General features: G+C 40.7%; 1 protein-coding gene across 1 annotated transcript in view; it reads left to right on the top strand.

The window, feature by feature from the left end:
• WDPC (WD repeat containing planar cell polarity effector) overlaps window positions 1-25,199 on the top strand; it is a 675,061-nt gene that overhangs the window by 143,966 nt on the left and 505,896 nt on the right. The window lies entirely within an intron of this gene.

The raw sequence follows: 25,199 nt of genomic DNA, 5'->3' as shown, positions 1-25,199 counted from the left end.
TTTTTTTTTTTTTCTCATGTTGATGTCTGTGTATGTTTCCTCTATTGTTTTTTTTTTTTTTTTTTTTTTTTGGTTCCCATGTTGATGTCTGTGTATTTTATGGAGCAAGCCTTTCTTCCAGATTTTACAAACTGATTTTTGTGGGGAAAGACCTTCAGCAAGGTGGTGCTGGGCTGGTGCAAGGGCACTGGAAGAATTAGGTGATAGTTTCAGCTCTATAGAAGGAACAGTGTTGTAATATCTGTGCAGCTCCGTCAGCTGAGGTCATCATCAGTAAGGATTGCAGGGGTCCTCAACATGCACAACAGCCTATCCTTTTCTGGGGGTGCTCAGCAGTATCTCTCTCTCTGGGGAGTCTGTGGCAACAATGACTGTTCATTATCTCAGTAATGAAAGATGCCAGTGTCCTCTGCAGAGCAGGATTCTGGGGTTGGCACCAATGAACACTACAGGGTTCTCCACAGTGAAAGCTGCACAGTCTGTGGCTGTCATCAGGGCTATTGAGGTCCTGAGCAGCAAAGAAGAAGGTTGCCGGAGTCCTCCATTGGGCAGGCCACTTGGAGTTACAATGGCACCTGCTGCATGGCTGATAAAGATAGCCCCCATGCCTTGCCTTTACTCCCAGCCATCTCCAGATGTCTCTAATTAGCCAATCTTGTTAGCAATCTTTTCTGTATGGTTATTATCCTTTTTTGCTCCACTGTGTTGTTGTAGTTTTTAAATGGACATTTGAGTCCTCTCAGGGCTATTTTTATCCTTGGATAGCTGTTTAATTATTATTTTTTGTTAGAGGAGGGAGGCTGCTATCTCTTACTACTCCATCTTGCTGACATCACTCCTCTCCCTATTGTTTTTCTATTTTCAGTTTCATTGGTTCCACTTTCATGTTCATTTTTCCCTTCTGCTTGCTTTTTTCTCTCCTTTTTCTAGCTTCCTTAGGTGGAAACTTAGATCATTAATTTGAAACTCTTCTTTTCTAATGTATTCATTTAGTGATATGAATTATTTTCTCAGGACTGCTTCAGCTGTGTCTCACAATTTTTCTTTAATTTATTTTGAGATGGAGTCTCACTCTGTTGCCCAGACTGGAGTGCAGTGGCACAATATCACTCACTGCAACCTCTGCCTCTTGGGTTCAAGTGATTCTCTTGCTTCAGCCTCCTTAGTAGCTGGGATTACAGGTGTGCACTGCCACACCCAGCTGATTTTTTGTATTTTTAGTAGAGATGGGGTTTCACCATGTTGGCCAGGCTGGTCTCGAACTCCTGACCTCAGGTGTTCCATCCACTTAGGCCTCCCAAAGTGCTGAGATTATAGGTGTGAGCCACTGTGCCCAGCCCACAATTTTGATACATTATATTTTCATTACTTGTTTACTTTCCAAGTGTTTAGTGATTTTCCTATTGTCTTTCCATTGTTGATTTCTAATTTGATTTCATTGTGTTCAGACAACTTACTCTGTATTATTTCAGTTCTTTTACATTTGTTGAGGTTTGTTTTATGGCCTAGAATAAGGTCTATCTTGGTACGTATTCAGGAAAACTTGAAAAGAATATATACTCTGCTGTTTGGGGGTAGAATTCTGTTGTTTGATGTTGTTGAGTTCTTCTATAGCTTGCAGATCTTTCTGTCTCATTGATCTATCCATTGTTGAGAGAGACGTGCTCACATCTCCAACTATAATTGTGTATTTGTCTATGTCATTAATCCTGTCAGTTTTTGCTTCACGTATTTTCCATCTCTGTTGTTTGGTGCATACATATGTGGGATTGCTATGTCTTTTTGGTGGAGTGATCATTTTGTCATTATGTTAAAGGCCCTCTCTGTCCCTGGTAGTTTTTTTCTCTTTATCCGATATTAGTGTAGACACACTTGCTTTCTTTTTGATTAATGTTTGCATCATATCTTTTTTCATTCTTTTACTTTCAACCCTGTTTCTATCATCATACTTGAAGTAAGTTTCTTTTAGACAGCATGTAATTAGGTCATCTTTTCAAATCCCTTCTGTCAATCTGTCTTTTAATGGATGCCTTTAGGCCATTTTCATATAAAGTAATTATTGATGTATTAGAGTTTATATTTGTCACTTCATTTTTGCTTTCTATTTGTTTCCTCTGAGTTTTGTTTCCATTTTCTTTTTCCTTACTTCTTGTGGGTTACTCGAATATGTTTGTGAATTCTATTTATTTAGATATGGTTTTTTGAGTATATCTTTTCCTTATAATTTTTTCATGGTTGCTATGATTTTGCACATCATTTATGCTTAGATTTTCTGATTTTTCATTTGTTCCAAGCATGTTCGTAATTTCTCATTGAAGCATATATAATAGCTGCCTTTAAATTCTTGTTGGATTTAAATCCTAATGTTGCTGTCATCTCAGTATTGGCATCTATTCATTGTCTATTTTCATTCAGTTTGAAATTTTTTAGTTCATGATGTGACAAGTAATTTTCAATGGAAATCTGGACATTTTGAGTATTACATTATGAAAGTCCAGATCTTAGTTACATGTTTTGTTTTACATGGCTTTCTCTGACACTACTATGGCAGGAGGGGGGGTGGGTACCACCTCTTTATTGCCAGCTGAGGGTAGACATTTAGGTCCCTCACTCAATCTCCACTGATACCCAAGTGGGGTTGAGGCCTCCTTGTTACTGCCGGGTGGGAGTGGAAGTTCCAACTCTCCACTAAGCCTTTACTGATACTGCCTGACTGAGAGGAGTAGGAGTGTGTCATCATTGCTTCCCACATGGCCTCTACTGCCACCAGGAGGGAGGTGGCCTTCTTTGCTGATATAAGTCCTTACTGTCCACTGGCTCTCCTCTGACACCACATAGCATGTAGGTAGGAGAGGAGTGCCTCATTAATACTGAGTACAGTGGAAATCCAGACTTCCCATGTAGTCTCCACTGATACTATAAAATTTCTCAAATTTCCCAGTGGGATGAAAGTCATAAAATTCTACTTGGCCTTCTCTGATACTTCCCCAGTGGTGGGGTTAGGATGCCTTTATACAGCATGGCCTGAAGGGAATTTTGGGCTCCCCATTTGACGTTTGCTAGTATAGGTAGGGTGGGGTTACAGTTCTTTTCTGTGGTGGAGTAGAGCAATTATTGCCTAGAAGTTTTTTCTCTTGCAAAACTGCCCCCTTTCTTGGTCCTTTGGCTAGAGAGAGCAGGCTTATAATGGGCTTTTTTCTTTGTTTGTCTATGCCTGTTGGTGTTTCCAGTTTGCTGGCTTCTGGTATCTATACAAAGTAAAAATAAAGCCCAGAGAACTCACCGCCATGTTATTCCTTTAGTTATACTTAGAGGAAAGAACAGATGAAAGAATATCTACTCTACCTTTCTAGAAGCTAAAGCCGTGTGAAACTTTTTGTTTTGTTGGGTTGTTGTTGTTTTGTTTTGGAAACTCATTGTTGAGTCCAAGTGTGGGACCACTAGACTAGGTAACTGTGAAGCCCATTCCAGCTCCAAGTTGGTTTTCTGTATTGTGGTCCTGGATCTGGGTTCTTTAGGAGGAACCTTGCAGGCATTAGGTCAACTGGTTGCTAAGCCAGTTGCCGTAGGATGTACCCTTCTCTCAGACCCCTGTGATTTTCTATTAAAAAGTTGAGCAGCTGCTGTAAAGGATGTTGTTACCAATTCCCTTAGGCCACATACCAGGATGTCATATTGGGAGCTGGTCCTCTGTATGGAAAAACTGAGGCCTCCTAAACCAGATGGTATCTAAACTCACAACTGTGAATTTCCTCATAGAACAGAAGCTTGCAAAATTGTCTGTTTTGAATCTTAAACTGAACCCTCTCTATTTTAAGATCACTCTTAGTTTTTCCTCCGTTGAAACTTATGCTTTTTAAATAGATTTTTTTAAGATAAGCTCTGTCGTGGTTTCTGTTTATAAAGTCATAAATAGAATTGTCAGAAGGTATGTTCATTAGCAAAATATTTTATATTATATTTGATATTATACAAAGAAGATGATATCTGTATATATTATTTTCCTCTCTGAGTGAATGTAATTATCTTTATGATATTCATTTTGTTTTGAAAGTTAAAAAGGGGAAAATGGCATGTTTTTTAATTGAGAAAAAAACAATTTTTATCGTTATAAAATAGAATAATAGTAGTTATCATCATCCTGTTTTGTAGAGCAGAAAGCTGGTATATAGACTATGTATAACATTTCTGAAACAGGAGATTTTCCCTGACCCCTTTGTGGGCCTCAGCGACAAGGGTGCCTCGCTTATTCAGCCCACAGCTCTCAACCCCTAGCAGGAAGGGGAGCACGCAGGTGAGTGGGTGCCAGGAGTCGTGGCAGCAGGATCTAGTCCGGGGGTACCCATGACCCCTAAAGCCCCAGAGGGTGTGCGTTACAGTACGCTCTTTTAGCTTTGCTATCCGAGGACAGCTCAAGTGTTACACAGCTCAGTGGGACCTCTGCGTTTTTGCATGAGGCAGTTGCTCTCCACCAGGAGGGCAGAGGGTCAGTGTGACAGCCTTTATCATCTGCAGCCATGGCACCCAAGCTCTTGTTCGGTGTCCAGGAAAAATCAGGTCCCATGAACAAATTGAAGGGTGGTGAATGCAGAGGATTTTATTGCCGATGGAAGTGGTGCTCAGCTGGAAAGGGAGTGGAACAGGAAGGTATTCTTCCCTTGAAGTCTGGCAGTCTCTGGAGGGACTCTGCTCCAAAGTTCCGCTGTCAAGCCATCCCATTGAAGTTAAGCTGCTTCTCTCCAATGTTCAGCTACTCCTTCTCTTTTCCCCTTCTCTGCTCTCTTTCAGTGGAGCCTGGGGTTTTTATGGGTACAAGAAGGAGGGCAGGTCGGGCCATGGGTGGTTTTGAAAAAGGCAATGTTGGAGTGGGAAAATGGGAATGCATGTTCTTACTTTGGGCTGTGGTTCCAGGCTTGAAAGTGGAGCTTCACAAGGGAACCCACCCTTTTCTACCTAGAATTTCTCTGCCTCCTGTCTCTATCATTACAGACATGATTTTCAATATATATATATATATATATATATTTTTTTTTTTTTTTTTTTTTGGAGACGGAGTCTCGTTCTGTCACCCAGGCTGGAGTGCAGTGGCCAGATCTCAGCTCACTGCAAGCTCCGCCTCCCGGGTTTACGCCATTCTCCTGCCTCAGCCTCCCGAGTAGCTGGGACTACAGGCGCCCGCCACCTTGCCCGGCTAGTTTTTTTTTTTGTATTTTTTAGTAGAGACGGGGTTTCACCGGGTTAGCCAGGATAGTCTCGATCTCCTGACTTCGTGATCCACCCGTCTTGGCCTCCCAAAGTGCTGGGATTACAGGCTTGAGCCACCGCGCCCGGCCTGATTTTCAATATTTTTAAAGAACGAAAATAAGTTTCTCTATGTCTCTCTAATCTCTGTGTCTCTCTAGTCTAGTCACTGACTAGGGTGTAAAAAATGTCAGTTAAATACTCCTTGAATATTATAACTCCAGATCATGACAATCTTGGGGGAGGTTGACAACACATGAGCTTTGTCTTTTCAACTAAATGTTGTCTTCTAGTAATCCTGTTATTGGAAAACTGAGAACAAAAATTATAGCATTTGAGATTAATGTCGGGCTGGGCACAGTGGCTCACGCCGGTAATTCCAGCAGTGGGAGGCTGAGGTGGGTGGATCATGAGGTCAGGAGTTCGAGGCCAGCCAGGCCAAGATGGAGAAACCCTGTCTCTACTAAAAATACAAAAAGTATCCGGGCGCGGTGGTGGGTGCCTGTAATCCCAGCTACTAGGGAGGCTGAGACAGGAGAATTGCTTGAACCAGGGAGGTGGAGGTTGCAGTGAGCTGAGAATATGCCACTGCACTCTAGTCTGGGCGACAGAGCAAGGCTCTGTCTCAAAAAAAAAAAAGAGATTAATGTTTTAGATAACAAAATAACTAAGGTCAAAGCAGAAAAATTACTTTTTAATGGAAGTAGTCACCAAATGTGTCATTTAATCCTTGAATTTTTTTTTTTGTTTGTTTGTTTATATATTTTATTCTCTTGGGGTTTGTCTTTTTTTTTTTTTTAATTATACTTTAAGTTCTGGGATACATGTGCAGAACATGCAGGTTTGTTACCTAGCATGACATGTGCCACGGTGGTTTGCTGCACCCATCAACCCGTCATCTACATTAGATATTTTTCCTAATGCTATCCCTCCCCTATCCTTGCACCCCATGGCAGACCCCAGCAGTGATGTATTATATTTCTGGTTCTAGATCCTAGAGGAATTGCCACACTGTCTGCTATAATGGTTGAACTAATTTACACTCCCAACAACAGTGTAAAATCATTCATATTTCTCCACATCCTCTCCAGTATCTGTTGTTTCCTGACTTTTTAATGACTGCCATTCTGTCATGAGATGGTATCTCAACGTGGTTTTGATTTGCATTTCTCTAATGGCCAGTGATGATGAGTTTTTTTTTTTTTTGATATGTTTGTTGGCCTCATAAATGTCTTCTTTTGACAAGTGTCTGTTCATATCCTTTTTTGATGGGGTTGTTTATTTTTTCTTGTAAATTTGTTTAAGTTCTTTGTAGATTCTGAATATTAGCCCTCTGTCAGATGGATAGATTGCAAACATTTTCTCCCATTCTGTAGATTGCCTGTTCACTCTAATGATAGTTTCTTTTGCTGTGCAGAGGCTCTTTAGTTTCATTAGATCACATTTGTCAATTTTAGCTTTTGTTGCCATTGCTTTTGGTGTTTTGGTCATGAAGTCTTTGCCCATGCCTATGTCCTGAATGGTATTGCCTAGGTTTTCTTTCAGGGTTTTTATGGTTTTAGGTCTTACATTTAAGTCTTTAATACATCTTGAGTTAATTTTTGTATAAGGTGTAAGGAAGGGGTCCAGTTTCAGTTTTCTGCATATGGCTAGCCAATTTTCCCAGCACCATTTATTAAACAGGGAATCCTTTCCCCTTTGCTTGTTTTTTTCAGGTTTGTCAAAGATCAGATGGTTGTAGATGTGTGGCCTTATTTCTGAGGCCCTGTTCTATTCTGTAGGTGTATATATCTGTTTTGGTACCAGTACCATGCTGTTTTGGTTACTGTAGCCTTGTAGTATAGTTTGAAGTCAGGTAGCATGATGCCTCCAGCTTTGTTCTTTTTGCTTAGGATTGCCTTGGCTATATGGGGTCTTTTTTGGTTGCATATGAAATTTAAAGTACTTTTTTCTAATTCTGTGAAGAAAGTCAATGGTAGCTTGATGGGGATAGCATTGAATCTATAAATTACTTTAGGCAGTATGGCCATTTTCATGATATTGATTCTTCCTATCTGTGAGCATGGAATGCTTTTCCATTTGTTTGTGTCCTCCCTTATTTCCTTGAGCATGGTTTGTAGTTCTGCTTGAAGAGGTCCTCCACATCCCTCATCACATCCCTTGTAAGTTGTATTCCTAGACATTTTATTCTCTTTGTAGCAATTGTGAATAGGATTTCACTCATGATTTGGCTCTCTGTTTGTCTATTATTGGTGTATAAGAATGCTTGCGATTTTTGCACATTGATTTTGTATCCTGAGACTTTGCTGAAGTTGCTTATCAGCTTAAGGAGCTTTTGGGCTCAGACGATGGGGTTTTCTAAATATACAATGATGTTATCTTCAAACAGAGACAATTTGACTTCCTCTCTTCCTATTTGAATACGCTTTATTTCTTTCTCTTGCCTGATAGCCCTGGCCAGAACTTCCAATACTATGTTGAATAGGAGTGGTGAGAGACGGCATCCTTCTTTTGTGCTGGTTTTCAAAGGGAATGCTTCCAGCTTTTCCCCATTCAGTATAATACTGACTGTGGGTTTGTCATAAATAGCACTTATTATTTTGAGATACGTTCCATCAATACCTAGATTATTGAGAGTTTTTAGCATGAAGTGGTGTTGAATTTTATCAAAGGCCTTTTCTGTATCTATTGAGATATTCATGTGGTTTTTGTCATTGGTTCTGTTTATGTGATGGATTTCGTTTATTGATATGTATATGTTGAGCCAGCCTTGTGTCCCAGGGATGAAGCTCACTTGATTGTGGTGGATAAGCTTTTTGATGTGCTGCTGGATTTGGTTTGCTAGTATTTTTTTTGAGGATTTTCACATCAATGTTCATCAGGGATATTGGCATGAAATTTTCTTTTTTTGTTCTGTCTCTGCCAGGTTTTGGTATCAGGATGATGCTGGCCTCATAAAATGAGTTAGGGAAGATTCCCTCTTTTTCTATTGTTTGGAATAGTTTCAGAAGGAATGGTATCCGTTCCTCTTTGTACCTCTGGTAGAATTTGGCTGTGAATCCATCTGGTCCTGGGCTTGGTTGGTAGGCTATTAATTACTGCCTCAATTTCAGAATTTATTATTGGTCTATTCAGGGTTCGACTTCTTCCTGGTTTAGTCTTGGGATGGTGTATATGTGCAGGAATGCATCCATTTCTTCTAGATTTTCTAGTTTATTTGCATAGAGATGTTTATAGTATTCTCTGAGGGTAGTTTGTATTTCTGTGGGATAAGCGGTGATATCCCCTTTATCTTTTTTTATTGTGTCTATTTGATTCTTCCCTCTTTTCTTCTATATTAGTCTGGCTAGAGGTCTATCTATTTTGTTAATTTTTTCAAAAAACCAGCTCCTGGATTCATTGATTCCTTGAAGGGTTTTTCGTGTCTCTATCTCCTTTAATTCTGCCCTAATCTTAGTTTATTTCTTGTCTTCTGCTAGCTTTTGAATTTGTTTGCTCTTGCTTCTCTAGTTCTTTTAATTGTGATGTTAGGGTGTTAATTTTAGATCTTTCCCACTTTCTCCTGTGGGCATTTAGTGCTATAAATTTCCCTCTAAACACTACTTTAGCAGTGCCCCAGAGATTCTGGCATATTGTGTCTTTGTTCTCATTGGTTTCAGAGAATTTATTTATTTCTGCCTTAATTTTGTTATTTACCCAGTAGTCATTCAGGAGCAGGTTGTTCAGTGTCCATGTAGTTGTGCAATTTTGAGTGAGTTTCTTACTCCTGAGTTCTAATTTGTTTGCACTGTGGTCTGAGAGACTGTTCGTTATGATTTCCGTTCTTTTGCATTTGCTGAGGAATGTTTTACTTCCAATTATGTGGTCAATTTTGGAATAAGTGTGATGTGGTGCTGAGAAGAATGTATATTCTGTTGATTTGGGGTGGAGAGTTCTGTACATGTCTATTGGGTCCGCTTGGTCCAGAGCTGAGTTCAAGTCCTGAATATCCTTGTTAATTTTCTGTCTCGTTGATCTGTCTAAAATTGACAGTGGGGTGTTAAAGACTCCCACTATTATTGTGTGGGAGTCTAAGTCTCTTTGTAGGTCTCTAAGAACTTGCTTTATGAATCTCGGTACTCCTGTATTGGGTGCATATATATTTAGGATAGTTAGCTCTTCTTGTTGCATTGATCCCTTTACAATAATGTAATATTCTTGTCTTTTTTTATCTTTGTTGGTTTAAAGTCTGTTTTACAGAGACTAGGATTGCAACCCCTGCTTTTTTTTTTTTCTGCTTTCCATTTGCTTGGTAAATATTCCTCCATGCCTTTATTTTGAGACTGTATGTGTCTTTGCACGTGAGGTCATCTCCTGAATACTGCACACTGACAGGTCTTGACTCTATCCAATTTGTCAGTCTGTGTCTTTTAATTGGGGCATTTAGACTATATACTTTTAAGTTTAATATTGTTGTGTGTGAAATTGATCCTGTCATTATGATGCTAGCTGGTTATTTTGCCCATTAGTTGATGCAGTTTCTTCATAGTGTCGATGGTCTTTACAATTTGGTATGTTTTTGCAGTGGCAGGTACCAGTTTTTCCTTTCCATATTTAGTGCTTCCTTCAGGAGCTCTTGTAAGGCAGGCCTGGTGCTGACAAAATCTCTCAGCATTTGTTTGTCTATAAAAGATTTTATTTCTTTTTCACTTATGAAGCTTAGTTTGGCTGGATATGAGATTCTGGGTTGAAAATTATTTTCTTTAAGAATGTTGAATATTGGCCCCCCAACCTCTTCTGGCTTGTAGAGTTTCTGCAAGCAGATCCACTGGTAGTCTGATAGGCTTCCCTTTGTGGGTAACCCGACCTTTCTTTCTGCCTGCCCTTAACATTTTTTCCTGAGGCCGGGCGCGGTGGCTCAAGCCTGTAATCCCAGCACTTTGGGAGGCCGAGACGGGTGGATCACGAGGTCAGGAGATCGAGAGACGATCCCGGCTAACACGGTGAAACCCCGTCTCTACTAAAAAATACAAAAAAAATAGCCGGGCAAGGTGGCGGGCGCCTGTAGTCCCAGCTACTCGGGAGGCTGAGGCAGGAGAATGGCGTAAACCCGGGAGGCGGAACTTGCAGTGAGCTGAGATCCGGCCACTGCACTCCAGCCTGGGTGACAGAGCAAGACTCCGTCTCAAAAAAAAAAAAAAAAAAAAAAACATTTTTTCCTTCATTTCAGCCTTGGTGAATCTGATGATTATGTGTCTTGGGGTTGCTCTTCTCGAGGAGAATCTTCGTGGTGTGCTCTGTATTTCCTGAATTTGAATGTTGGCCTGTCTTGCTAGGTTGGGGAAGTTCTCCTGGATAATATCCTGAAGAGTATTTTCCAACTTGGTTCCATTCTCTCCTTCACTTTCAGGTACACCAATCAAACGTAAGTTTGGTCGTTTTGCATAGTCCCATATTTCTTGGAGGCTTTGTTCGTTCCTTTTCATCCTTTTTTCTCTAATCTTGTCTTCACATTTTATTTCATTAAGTTGATCTTCAATCTCTGATATCCTTTCTTCCACTTGATCAGTTCAGCTATTGATACTTGTGTATGCTTCATGAAGTTCTTGTGCTGTGTTTTTCAGCTCCATCAGGTCATTTATGTTCTTCTCTAAACTGGTTATTCTAGTTAGCAATTCCTCTAACTTTTTTTCAAGGTTCTTAGCTTTCTTGCATTGGGTTAGAATATGCTCCCTCTAGCTCAGAGGAGTTTGTTATTACACACCTTCTGAAGCCTACTTCAGTTAATTCATCAAACTCATTTTTCATCCAGTTTTGTTCCCTTGCTGGTGAGGAGTTGTGATCCTTTGGAGGAAAAGAGGTGTTCTGGTTTCTGGAATTTTCAGCCTTTCTGTGCTGGTTTTTCCTCATCTTCGTGGATTTATCTACCTTTGGTCTTTGATGTTGGTGACCTTTGGATGGGGTTTTTGTGTGGGTGTCCTTTTTGTTGATGTTGATGCTATTGTTTTCTGTTTGTTAGTTTTCCTTCTAACAGTCAGGCCCCTCTGCTGCAGGTCTGCTGGAGTTTGCTGGAGGTCCACTGCAGACTCTATTTGCCTGAGTATCACTGTCAGAGGCTGCAGGACAGCAAAGATTGCTGCCTGTTCCTACCTCTGGAAGCTTCATCCCAGAGCGGCACCTGCCAGGTGCCAGCCGCAGCTCTCCTTTATGAGGTGTCTGTTGACCCCTGCTGGGAGGTATCTCCTAGTCAGGAGGCAGGAGGTTCAGGGACCCACTTGAGGAGGCATTCTGACCCTTAGCAGAGCTCAAGCGCTGTGCTGGGAGATCCACTGCTCTCTTCTGAGCTGGCAGGCAGGAATGTTTAAATCTGCTGAAGCTGCGCCCACACCCACCCCTTCCCCCAGGTTCTCTGTCCCAGGGAGATGGGAGTTTTATCTGTAAGTCCTTGACTGGGGCTGCTGCCTTCTTTCAGAGATGTCCTGCCCAGAGGGTAGGAATGTAGAGAGGCAGTCTGGGTACAGTGACTTTTGCTGCAGTGGGCTCTACTCAGTTCTAACTTCCAAGAGGCTTTGTTTACACTCTGAAGGGAAACCTGTCTACTCAAGCCTCAGTAATGGCGGATGTCCCTCCCCCAACCAAGCTTGAGCATCCCAGGTCGACTTCAGACTGCTGTGCTGGCAGTGAGAATTTCAAGCCAATGAGTCTTAACTTGCTGGGCTCTGTGGGTGTAGGATCTGCTGAGCTGGGCCAGTTGGCTCCCTGCCTTCAGCCCCCTTTCCAGGGGAGTGAATGGTTCTGTCACGCTGGTGTTCCAGGCGCCACTGGGGTAGAAAAAAAACCGCTGCAGCTAGCTCGATGTCTGCCCAAATGGCCACCCAGTTTTGTGTTGAAACCCAGGGCCCTGGTGGTGTAGGCACCTGAGGGAGTCTCCTGGTCTGTAGGTTGCAAAGACCATGGGAAAAGCGTAGTATCTGGGCCAGAGTGCACCATTTTTCATGTCACAGTCCCTCACAGCTTCCCTCGGCTTGGGGAAGGAGTTCCCTGACCCCTTGCACTTCCCAGGTGAGGTGATGCCCCACCCTCCTTTGGCTCGCCCTCCATGACTGCACCCACTGTCTAACCAGTCCCAATGAGATGAGCTGGGTACCTCAGTTGGAAATGCAAAAGTCACCCACCTTCTGCATTGATCTCACTGGGAGCTGCAGACCAGAGCTGTTCCTATTCAGCCATCTTGCCGGCCACTTCCTAATCCTTGTATTTTTATGTGAACTACTTGCATGGTGCTAATATTTGAAATCAATAGTAATTATTGAAAGATCTCCCTAGATACAAAGCATGGTGCCAGGCACTGTTAAAGAATAGAAGATGTAGATCCTGTTTTTCAGGTGCTTACAATCTAGTAAAATAGGACATAGACCGAGGAAGAGTAAATAATGACAGCAGTTCAGTTCAAAGTGAGGCAGTGCTGCAAGGAAGTGCATGACCAGTGGCCACATGAGTTAGCTGTACCAAAAATCTATGAAAGTTTTGAGGAGGAAGGCTCGTTTTAGATTGAGCTTTATAGAGAAGATGACAATTGAATCAAGTCATCAAGGGTAGGAAGGATGTGGATATATGAAGGTAAAGAAGGTTGGGTATTCCAAGTCTTGACATCTCTTCCATTAAAATCTTTTAAAAGGAAGCTGGATAATTTTCTCTGATGATCTGTTACCCATGACCCAACATACTGATACCAGTTTAAAACTCTTCTCTGCCCTTCACTATATTTTCGTGCTCCCTAAATGGCCAGCCAACTAACAGGGATTGGAGGAAGGGAGTGGTGGTCAAGAAACAAAGAAGATGAGAGAATAAAGTCCTCCAGGGAGACCTGATAGTGGTTGTGTTTAATTTTACATTTTAACATGGATCAGGATGAAATACATCCTCTTCACACCATGCAATTTACAACCCATTTAAAACAAAAAATGATTATCCAGGCCAGACGCTGTGGCTCACACCTGTAGTCCCAGCACTTTGGGAGGGTGAGGTGGGCGGATCACCTGAGGTCAGCAGTTTGAGACCAGCCTGACCAACATGGAGAAACCCCATCTCTACTAAAAATACAAAATTAGCTGGGCGTGGTGGCGGATGCCTGTAATCCCAGCTACTCAGGAGGCTAAGGCAGGAGAATTGCTTGAACCTGGGAGGCAGAGGTTGCGGTGAGCTGAGATTGCACCATTGCACTCCAGCCTGGGCAACAAGTGCGAAACTCCATCTCAAAAAAAAAAAAAAAAAAAAAAAAAAATTACTATCCCACTTCTATCCTTCTATCAAAAGTTAACACATTTTAAAAGGCCCACAGTACCCATGCTTCAAAAAGTGAACCAAGGGCATGCAGAATTGTCACCTAGAGCCTAAGAGTGTTGAATAAGAAATTGTTCCAGTGTGGTGCTATCATATCTAAGGGAGGAACATAGGGGTAATCACTGATCATTTCACAATTGCAGTCAATGAATCCAGGAAAGAAAAAGAAAATGCTTAACACCTGGGCAATTAAATTATTAATAATAAATTGGTGATCAGACTCAAATGTACTCTGTGTGTTGAAGGACAACAATGAAGTCCATTTCTACCTTAGTTGCTGATTGTACTTCCCCTCGAGCTATTAGGTTCAAATACAGCCTTCCAGATAAAGCTTTCCCAGTTCTTCATTCCACTCTGTGCTGGCTGAGTTTTCATTCTAAGCACTTGCCTGAGCATTTTGGGGAATCTTCTTCTCAGCAGGGTGCTGATATTTGAGCAGAAAAGAAAATTGTTCTCATTTCTGACTCAAAGGTGGTATATTTACATAAGCCCCTCTTTCATTTAAATCTGTCTTAATCCTCAAGGATTTAGTAATTGAAATGCAAAATGCATTTTTCATCAATGAAAAAAAACCATAAGAGAAAACAAACAGTGCAGATGAATAATTTTTAAAAACCATTTTCATTTTTATTTTCTTGCCTAAAAGCAGTGTGGTTTCAAGATAATTGTTTGTATTTTCCTGATCTGGGTTGAAAACAAATGTGTACGTATATGCATATGAAGGGGTTCAGAACATGCCACTCCAAAACATGTTGCTTTGGCATGCTGATTATTTTAAGCTAAAAGAAGAAATTGAGAACCAACTCTTTATCTCAACTGCCTAAAATAAAGTATAAATTTCCCCTTTTATAAAGGAAATTTTCATTAGTAAAGGTATTTGTTCCAGGAAGACAGCCATCCCTGATGACAACTTTTATCACCTGAGAGACTCTTAGCTGTATAACAAGGCAGGCAACCTTTATTCACTATACATTTCCTCCTCTAGCCTTCCCACAATTTGCCTCCACCACCCCTGAGCAGCCCCAAACCCCTATTCCTTTCTGTAACTCCGGACGATATGAAAGTCTCAATCATCTGGCTGCTTAGTTTCATATTTCTGTGGGACTCCTATGTGTCCATATGTAATTATTTTTCTCCTATTAATCTATGTCAGTTTAATTCTTAGACCAGCCACAGAACCTAGAAGGGTATAAGAAAGCAATTTTTCCTCCCAAACACATATGAAATAAGGAAGATAGGAGGTTACAATTTCATTTGAAAGTACAATGTAATCATTTTAATCTTACTTTCAACCCATCTCTAAGTTCAAGATAATTCTGATAATTTTTATTTTGAATTTCATAGCTGAATTGAAAGGCAGCTGGTCTACATTATCACTCCAACAAATACATTAAAATATGGTTAATTATCTCTTATGGTTGCAAGAGCATGGCAAATGTAGAATTTATTCTGGGTCTTGAATGGCTTTCTTGAGAGTTATTACATATTTCTCCTGTGGTGAGGTGCTAATTACAAGTGCTCAGTTCTGCCCCAGAAGACCTACTGCTAGATCAGAGACAAGGCAAAAGCTCCTGGTTTACATCCACTTCTAAATTTGTTTTTCCACTTACTCCCGCTCTATATTTACTTTTGGGGATGTTAGAGAAAGGCATTTTGTTTTTACAAACAAAAAGTTCTTAAACCTTAAATATTCTTGTTATTACTTCAATTAAAAAAAAATATTTTGCTGGATAATCTCAAAGGTTTCTTCCAGGTTTAAAATCCTTCTATGGATTGTAATTTCATTTAGTCCTTTCCACATTATCACTAATATCCTTATTTGCATATATATTTTTTTCTTCTCCACGTGGGTTGCTGTGTTTAAAAAATGCTACTTATTTGCATTCTAATATAGGAGGAAGGGAGGAGAGTAATAAGGTCTCTTTCCACATAAGCAAAGTTGTCCACTAATCAACATTTTTGGCAATACTAAAGCCACTAGAATCTTAAAATTATTTCTATTTTTGTTTTATATTTCTTATTATATGCTATAAAGGATATATAAAAGACTCAAATGTGTACATTAGACTTACTTTTGCATGTTAAAAAGAAATCTAGCCTATTAGGCTAAGGTGAGGGTCTAGCATGGATTGGCTCCTACTTACCTCTCCAATTCCCTTTTGAGCCCCTTTACCCTCCCTCCCTTAATTCCTCCCAGTTTGTTTTAGGCCTAAACAGACCTTTTCTTTCCTAAAACAGGAGGAGTTTTTTCCAGGTTCAAGGCTTTTCCATTTATAATTCCCTTTGTGAGGTAAGGAAGGAACTCCCCCTCTCCCTTCTTATTCTTCAGATCTTGGCCTTAAATATCAATGCCTCAGAAAGATGTAGAGAACCATCCCAATCTAAGTAGGTTCTCACCTCTGTAAATTTCTTAACATTGCACTATTTCCTGCAAAGAACTTATTGTAATATATGTGTGTTATTTATAGTATGTTCCATAAAGATAGAATTCATCAATGTACCTGGAATTAGCACAGTGCCATGCACAGACTGATCTCTCTGTTGAAAAAATAAATGAACAGGAGAGCATTAACTCTGAGCAAGTTTATTCTGGAAATGCCCCAGCTCAAGCCTGAGAATATTATTACTATCAAGGTAACTTCCAGCCAGAATAAGTAGTGCTATGAATTTAGCTGTATGGTGAAACAAGAAAGCTTATTCTCAGGGCCACAAAGTAAGAGAAGCAGCATGAGAAGAAAATCATGCAGACATAAATCATGTGCAGAACCCAGGTGTAATCCTAAGGGTTGTGGCTGACACCCCTCTTGAAATGGCCTCATTGCCTGGGGTGCCACCTGAAGTTCTTGGTCTCGTAGCCAAGAAATCAAGGACACAATCACACCAAGGATGAGGTTAGAGCAGAAGTTTAATAGGCAAAAGAAACAGCTCTCTGCTGCAGAGTGGGGTCCCCAAAAGGGTTGCCATTCTGCAGGGAAATGCAAAGGTTTTTATAAATGAGTTAGTGGGGAGGGAGTATCTTATTTACCCAGGGCATGAAAAACAGGTTAGAACCAGGTGTGCCATCTGCATAGAGCACGAATCTCTGGCAGCCCCCACCCCTACCTTTTATTATGCAGATGGCTTCTTGGCCTGAGCTTCTTTGCCTTGCTTACTTCTTTCCTACTGTGCATGTGCTAAAAAAGCGGAAGTGGAGCCTGCATGGTGGACATGCCTGGCCCCAGGTACTCCTTTCCGCTGGTGCAGCTGCAGGCATCCCCCCATGAGTATGTCCAAAAAAGGAAAGGAATATGCTCACTAAGGCCCATTGTGTTTACTGGGACCCACTGTATGTATGTGAAACTTGCTGATTACCCAGGAAACTCCACTTCTGTGTCATAGCTGCTTCCTTATCTATTTTTGCAGCCTGATCTTCCAGGCTGCTCTTTGTTAAAAGAGAAGTGATTTCTTGGGCTGCTTTTTGTTAGAAGGGAAGTTCTGCTGAGAACTCTTTGCCCTAACTGTCTGCCTAGCTAGTTTCTTTCTACCTCCTCTTTCACTGTAACAAAAACAGGTTAACAAGAGAAAAGCATAACAAACTTATTTTATCAAAGTTTGATTTGATACGGGAGGCTTCAGAATGAAAATCCCAAGACCTAGGGAAAATTGTCTGTTTTTATGCTTAGGTTAAATGAAGCATAGACAGTTGTGTAGAAATATGATTGTATACAGGGTATGATCTAATGGTAATCAACTGAGGGGAGAAACCCAGCAAGGCCTGTCTGTTCAGATTCTTGAAATGCCTCTGTGGGAAGCATTTCATCCTGCAAGGTATGGGGCAGAATCCCTGTGGAATGAGGTTCTTCAAGTGAAAGGGAGAAAGTGGTCTTTTTAGGTTTTATAACTTGTTTTGGGGAACAGGAGTTTTAGTTGCTATGACTCACCTTGGGGAAGAAGAATACTAGTATATAGGCCTGCTTTTGGGGAGGAAAAGGGGTGGGAGACAAAAGGATGAGAGAAGGTCAGAGAGAGACTTTGCTTCTGTGATTCTTCCAGTCTCTTTCATTTCAAAGTACTCAGCATGCCAAAGACATCATACTTTGGGCTATTTGTGTTCTGAGCCCTAACAGTGCCATCTCCCTTTATGTATAAAATGGTAGAGTTCATCTAGGCTTCATTAGGAGTAAGACTGAGTGGGTAGACATAGGAGTGGAGGGAAAGTTTGCCATTTGCCTTCTGAAGGTTTGCTGAAATGAACTGACAGTAGAGACATTAATAGGAAAAAGAGGCATACAAATTTATTAACATGCAAGTGTATACAGAAGCCATACAAAATATGAAACTCAAAGAAGGGTCAGATGGTTAAGGTTTAAAAATCTTCTTCATAGGGGAGAGGGAATGGGGGATGTAGGAAATTTTGAGGGGTAGTAAATGATTTTCGGGATAATTGAATGAGCCCAAAGAACAGACATTGGCCTGGAACAAAACTTCATTCTGAGCACTAGGGGAGGTGGTGGGATAGTGAGGGGCAGAACTTCCCTGTGAATGAAGGTTCCTGTATTATGTAAATAAAGTCTCCCAGGTAATCTCTTGGAGCTGCTCTCAGAAAAATGAATAAAAAGTCTGTCCGAGCATGGTGATGATGTTTAGTCTTTTCTCCAGTGGTTAAACTTGCCTGGTTGTTTGATGAGATTCCTAGGGAGGGGGTCTTAAGACGATTGCATTTCTTTTGAAAGAAGTTCTCCTCAGTCAGACAAGGGAAATTCCAGAGACAACCTCTCCCTGTGCTTGGAGTTTGGGGTAGAAATAAGAGAAGGCTAGAAAATCCTTGGTTCTTAGGCAGGTTCTAAGGCTTTCCAAGTTCCTTTAATTCAGAAGTGTTCAGCATGACAAAGCATCACAGTTTGGGGTATTGTTCTCTGCACTCCAACAGTGGAAATGGTGAATAATGTTGATGCTTCTGCCCAGACCCCTTTTAGCACCCATGCTGCCATTCCCTTGGACTTTCCTTTGCTTCTAACAGCTAGCATCTGGGGTTCTTTTTGGAGGACTCTGCCTGTACTGCTACAGCCTGCTTTGCTGGCATCATAGAGAGTAGGCAATGGCTGGGAATTACATTATCCACCCCCATTCCATGATTGGGAGGATTGGGAGCATGAAACAAAAGCCCTAGGCTCCTTGCCTCAGAACAGAAGTTCCCTGATTTCATCAGGCTGGAGCCATCCTTGGCTAGGTGCACCATTGCTTGGCTTCCTCCTTTTCCCTGATCCTGCTCTTCTTCCTTAGAGATTTCTCCTGGGAGCACTGCCTTAGTAAATCACATGCACTTGAATCCTCAAAAACCTAATTTTAGGGTCTACTACTGGAGGACTAGTCTTAAGATAGTGGGACAAAAGTTCTTGGGATTTTTTTTCCCCCCTTAAGCAATATGCACATATTGACTACCTATGTGTAAGGCAGTCTAGAGAAGCAGAGAAGAGCATTCTAAGCAAAGAGAACAGCCAAACAAAGGCATGGAGCCATGCACATGACTAACTGTCCAAGTACTTTAACATGGCCAGCATGGAAGGTATGTAAGGTACAGGGAATAATAGTCAAAGACGGGGCTGGAAGGTGTCACTTGAGGCCACATTAGAATAGACTTTGAAGTGATGCTAAGAAGTTTTTTTTTTAAAAAAAAAAAAAAAAGGAAAAGAAAAGCAAAAAACCTATGGGGAGAAAAAATAACATTTTTCCCCTACCTGTCTAGGTCCTAGCCTCCATCTTGGGCCCTGGAAGTCTAACTGACAAAAGACAGATTAACAAAAGAAAAACAGACTTTACTAACACATGTAGTACACATACATGTGGGAGAAACTCAGTGATGAGTAACTAAAAACAATGGTTAGAATTTGAGTTTATATAGCATCTTCACAAAAAACCAGCCCACTTAGATGTGACAAGACAAAGGAAAAGGCTTCAAGCTTTCAAGGGTGGTAAACTGTGGAAAGGTAAGTGTATGGGGGAAACTAAAGGAATAAGGTTTGTTTTCTTGTGTCCATGTCAGTGCCAACTTTCTGTCTTCTTCATGGTCATGAAAGTTCCCTAGGAGAGAGGATTTGTGGCAGTCCTCACTTTCAGAAGTTTCTGCTTTTAGTCAGACAAGGGAGGCACTGAGAAGGCTGCTTCTGTATCTGTTGAATCTGAAATAACTTCAGCTCAAACTACTTCTTATGCTAAAGTGGCATATTTTGGGGTGGCGTATTTTGATCCACTAAAAACCCAATAAGGAAATTGAGCCCTTACCATGTGCTTTCCATTTAAATAATCCTCACAAAAACATTATAAAGGAGATACTATTAATATCCCCATTTTGTATCTGAGGGAATCAAAACATAGAAAGGTTGTTTAAGGACACCTAAAAAGAGCCAGAGCTGGAATCCAAGCTTGTCTGACTTCCAAGCCCATGAGTTGGTCTATTCTTCAAAATACGTGAAGCAAAATATCATCGCTAATCAGTAATTCTGGTGCAAGTCTGGATTGGACTAGGGAGAGAGGGGAGTCATAGACTCCAAACTGAGCTCCCATTCCCATTGTTATTGCAGACGTCTTTTATGAAGAAATAATGATGGCTTGGACCAGGGTGATGGTGGTAAGGACATGAGAAAACTGGACAGATTTAGAGATGTCTATTCTGCTTAAAAGTGCTTTACTCAATTGTGCTACCCAGGTCAGGCTATGAGTTTGATTTAGAATACATGTCTATTCCCAGCAGAGTTAGAGGGCAAATTGACAAGGACCCATTTATTCAACAATGTGTATTGAACTCTCACTGTATTGTGCTGGGTGATACCAGTTAGGTGACATTACTAGAATGAAAGCTTGTATGTTTCTAATGAGTCAGTAACCATTTTAGGTTGTCTAAGAACCCATCAATATTCAGAAATCAAAACAGATATGTTTATTGTTTTGAGTTTTGTTTAAAGCCATAATGATTATAAAGATAATGACTTCTCATACCAATTTCACAGGGACAACTAGGAACCTATTTTTGTTGCTTTTTGTTTTTCGTAGTCAAATTCTTAAGCTTACATACCAAAAAGGTACTTTCTAATAGATTTTTCCCCTGGTCAACGTTTCTTGAGAAATATTGTGGCTGGTTTAATCAAGGTATTGTTTAAAAAAAAAAGTAGGGGGTTAGAAAGGACAGTTAAAATGATATTAAATGTACATATAATATCGAATCCAGAAGGCTGCTGCTTTCATAACAAACTATATTCAACAGTGTTAAAAAAAAAAAAATCTGTTGTGTTTTAGGAATTTATCCTGCAGATACACTTGCACATGTATGAAATAACCAACTTACAAAAATAGTCCAGCATCTTTATAGTAGTAGAAGATTGACAACAATCTAAAACTCCATCAATAGGAGACTGGCTAAATAAAGTTTGGTATATCCATTCAATGGAGTACTACATAACTTTATTATTATTATTATTATTATTTTTTTTTTTTTTTTTTGAGACGGAGTCTTGCTCTGTCACCCAGGCTGGAGTGCAGTGGCCGGATCTCAGCTCACTGCAAGCTCCGCCTCCCGGGTTTACGCCATTCTCCTGCCTCAGCCTCCCGAGTAGCTGGGACTACAGGCGCCCGCCACCTCGCCCGGCTATTTTTTTTGTATTTTTTAGTAGAGACGGGGTTTCACCGTGTTAGCCGGGATCGTCTCTCGATCTCCTGACCTCGTGATCCGCCCGTCTCGGCCTCCCAAAGTGCTGGGATTACAGGCTTGAGCCACCGCGCCCGGCTACATAACTTTAAAAATGAATGGGGTGGCTCTGCAGGTATCTATATAGCTTTTATGTTTTTTTTGAGACAGGGTCTCACACTGTCACCCAAGCTGAAGTGCTCTGGCATGATCTCAGTTCTCTGCAACCTCTGCTTCTGGGTCTCAAGCAATCCTCCCACCTCAGCCTCCCAAGGAGCTGGAACCATAGGTGTGAGCCACCACACTAGGCTGTTTTGTTTTGTTTTTGTAAGATGGGGTCTTGCTATGTTGCCCAGGTTGGTCTTGAACTCCTGAGCTCAAAGTGATCTGCCTACCTTGGCCTCCGAAAGTGCTGGGATTACAGTCATGAGCCACTGTGCCTGACGCTAAGTATCTATATAGTTTTAAGATGTATTACTAAAGGAAAAACACAGAGTGCACAACAGTGTGTTATAATTTATGTACAAAAGGTGATGGTTACATGCACACACATATATTTACATACATACTTTGGTTATGCATTGAATATTTCTGAGCTATAGGCCGTGGGACAAAAACGAGGCTTAAATGGGTGGGAGTCAGGTGAGCAAAGAACATTTCTTTTCACTATGTATTCCTTTATTTTTTTTTTTTAACTCTCAAAATAAATATGTGTATTTTTTTTCCTGTTAGGATAAACAAAAACTTGGTTTTCATTTAACACCATTTCATTGATTTTCTAATGTATATATAACTTTTATTTAAATTATGATTAACTGGCAGTGGAATTATAGGGTTTCCCCCCCCTCCTTCTTTATGCTTTATTAGAATTAAATAAAGCTGCACTGGCCATCCACTTCTGTTGTTCAGGAAACATTACCAGGGTCATGATCTGCAGAGGTCAATATTCCCTTAAGGTTTAGGTTTATACAGATTGTACCTCTTTTGGAAAGCTTCTTAATCTAACTTTATTGGCTTAAAATGTAATGTCTTTTGCCCTGTAATGCACCCATGTATCATTTCTTCAAATACTAGTAAAAATGCTTAGGAAAGACATAGGCTTTTCACGTATTATCATGCTGCTTAAAGATTTCCTGGGCCCAATTTCCTGGGCCTGGACTCCATTAAGAGACGGGGGCAACAAAATGCTTTGTTCTCTTGGTAAAGGTGACGAAAGTGAAGAGCATTAAAAAAAATGGCATAAAGTGGTAATCAGTTTCACAATGTGAATATTCAAACTGAAATCCATGCTTCAAAGGCACAGTTTGTGAAAAATTACTTGTTTCTACAAGTAATCTAGATCTCTCCAATAACTTTCATATATACATACTTTCTTCATATAACATTTTCTTTTTTTTTTTTTTAAAGACAGTCTTGCTCTGTCACCCAGACTAAAGTGCAGTGGCATGATCATGGCTCACTGCAACCTTGACATCCTGGGCTCAAGCGACCCTCCCACCATGCCTGGCTAATTTTTTATTTTTAGTAGAGATGGCGTCTCACTATGTTGCTCAGGCTGGTCTGTGATCCTCCCACTTAGCTTCCCAAAGTGTTAGGATTACAGGCATGAGTCACTGCACCCAGCCAAGATTTTCTTTTTAATTCTACATAAAATTAGTTTTCATGCTTCCAACTAATTGCTCTTCTAAAGATATGTTTGATTCATTTGTTTTCTTCTTTTCTGGCTTATATAAAGTGGATAGAAGGTAATGATAGAGGAAACCAACAGGAAGGAGTAAGAGCATGTTTTCTTTATTAGTGTGTGTATATATATTATTAGTGTGTATATATATATACATATATATAAAATATATTTTTTTTTTTTTGAAATGGAGTCTTGCTCTGTCACCCAGGCTGGAGTGCAGTGGCATGATCTCAGCTCAATGCAACCTCCCAGGTTCAAGTGACTCTCCTGCCTCAGCCTCCTGAGTAGCTGGGATTACAGGCATGCGCCACCGTGTCCGACTAATTTTTGTATTTTTAGTAGTGACGGGGTTTCACCATGTTGGCCAGGCTAGTCTCGAACTCCTGACCTCAAATGATCCGCCCTCCTCAGCCTCCCAAAGTACTGGGATTACAGGCATGAGCCACCACGCCTGGCCTATTAGTACATTTTTAACAAAGAGCAGCAGGTAAAGAAATGTGGCTTGCCAAGTTCCAGTCCTAATGTCATGAGAATATAGAACAGAGTGTTTGGAACCGAAAGAAAGTAACAACTGGTCCAATTCATACTTACTTTATACAAAATTTTGTTCCTTCTATAGGAAATTTTGTTTCTATGCTTCCAATTAATAGTAGTCCTAAACGTAGTTTTACTCACTTGCTTTTTCTTTTCTACATCATATGAGATAATTATCTAGGTAATTTTTTTTTTTTTTTTTTTTTTTGAGACGGAGTCTTGCTCTGTCGCCCAGGCTGGGGTGCAGTGGCCGGATCTCAGCTCACTGCAAGCTCCACCTCCCGGGTTTACGCCATTCTCCTGCATCAGCCTCCTGAGTAGCTGGGACTACAGGCGCCCGCCACCTCGCCTGGCTAGTTTTTTTTGTATTTTTTAGTAGAGATGGGGTTTCACCGTGTTAGCCAGGATGGTCTCGATCTCCTGACCTCGTGATCCACCCGTCTCGGCCTCCCAAAGTGCTGGGATTACAGGCTTGAGCCACCGCGCCCGGCCGATCTAGGTAATTTTTAATTTTTTAAAAGGAGACGGTCTCGCTCTGTTGCCCAGGCTGGAGTGCAGTGGTGCAATCCTAGCTCACTGCAGCCTTGAATTCTTGTGCCTAGGTGATCCTCCTGCCTTACTTTCCCGAGTAGCTGGGATTACAGGAATCCACCACTGCACTCAGCTAATTTTTAAAATTTTTTTGTAGAGATGGGGTCTTGTTTTGTTGCCCAGGCTAGCCTTTAACTCCTGGCTTCAAGCAATCCTCCTGCCTTGGCCTCCCAAAGTTGTAATTTTAAATACATCCAACCAACAAATATTTGAGTATCCATGAAGAGTACTACATTAGGCCTGGAGATACTTATTAATACAATATTGTCTATTACATGTGGACAGTGTGTTAAGCATGAGGACGAAAAGATAGAAAATGCCTTCTGCCATGATAGGTTTGGGGAAAAAGCAAGACTATTGAAAAAACTCCACTATTTTTCTAGTAATAAGCTTAGATTGAAAACTCCTAACACTAGCATAAACTTCTGTGGCATTTAGTGGTTTTGAAATAGAAATGATTCCTTATCTGCTAAAAAGTAACACCTCCAGTGAAAACCTATTATCATTTTTTTAATATAATGAAAATGTTCTAATTTCATCCAATGGCATAACACTGTTAACAATATTATCTGCAACTTATTTAATATTAGTAGCGAGCCTTAAAACTGAATTATCTACAAAGCGTGAACCTTTAAGATTTTAAATATACGGTATGTGTTCAATGTAGGTAATGTTTACAAATATATACTGAAATAGACTGATTCATTATCACAAGGTGAGTTTCTATGTTCTATTTAAATGAGATTTATGCTTTATCTTTCTAGCCTTACTGCCTTCCTCTGGTTAGAAAATACATATATATAAAAATTCTTTAGGCAAGCTGGGAAACATCCAAGTTTGCTTTCTTTTCTTTTCTTTTTTTTTTTTTTTTGAGATGGAGTCTCGCTCTGTCGCCCAGGCTGAAGTGCAGTGGCACCATCTGCTCACTGCAAGCTCTGCCTCCTGGGTTCACACCATTCTCCTGCCTCAGTTTCTGGAGTAGCTGGGACTACAAGGCACCTGCCACCACGCCTGGCTAATTTTTTGTATTTTTAGTAGAAACAGGGTTTCACTGTGTTATCAAGGACGGTCTCGATCTCCTGACCTAGTGATCCACCCGCCTCGGCCTCCCAAAGTGCTGGGATTACAGGTGTCAGCCACTGTGCCTGGCTGCAAGTTTGTTTCCTG

Source organism: Macaca nemestrina, chromosome 13, assembly GCF_043159975.1.
Source record: "Macaca nemestrina isolate mMacNem1 chromosome 13, mMacNem.hap1, whole genome shotgun sequence".
Taxonomy (NCBI): Eukaryota; Metazoa; Chordata; class Mammalia; order Primates; family Cercopithecidae; genus Macaca; species Macaca nemestrina.
Note: the sequence above shows the minus strand (reverse complement) of the source record. Positions and strands in the feature narration are given on the sequence as shown.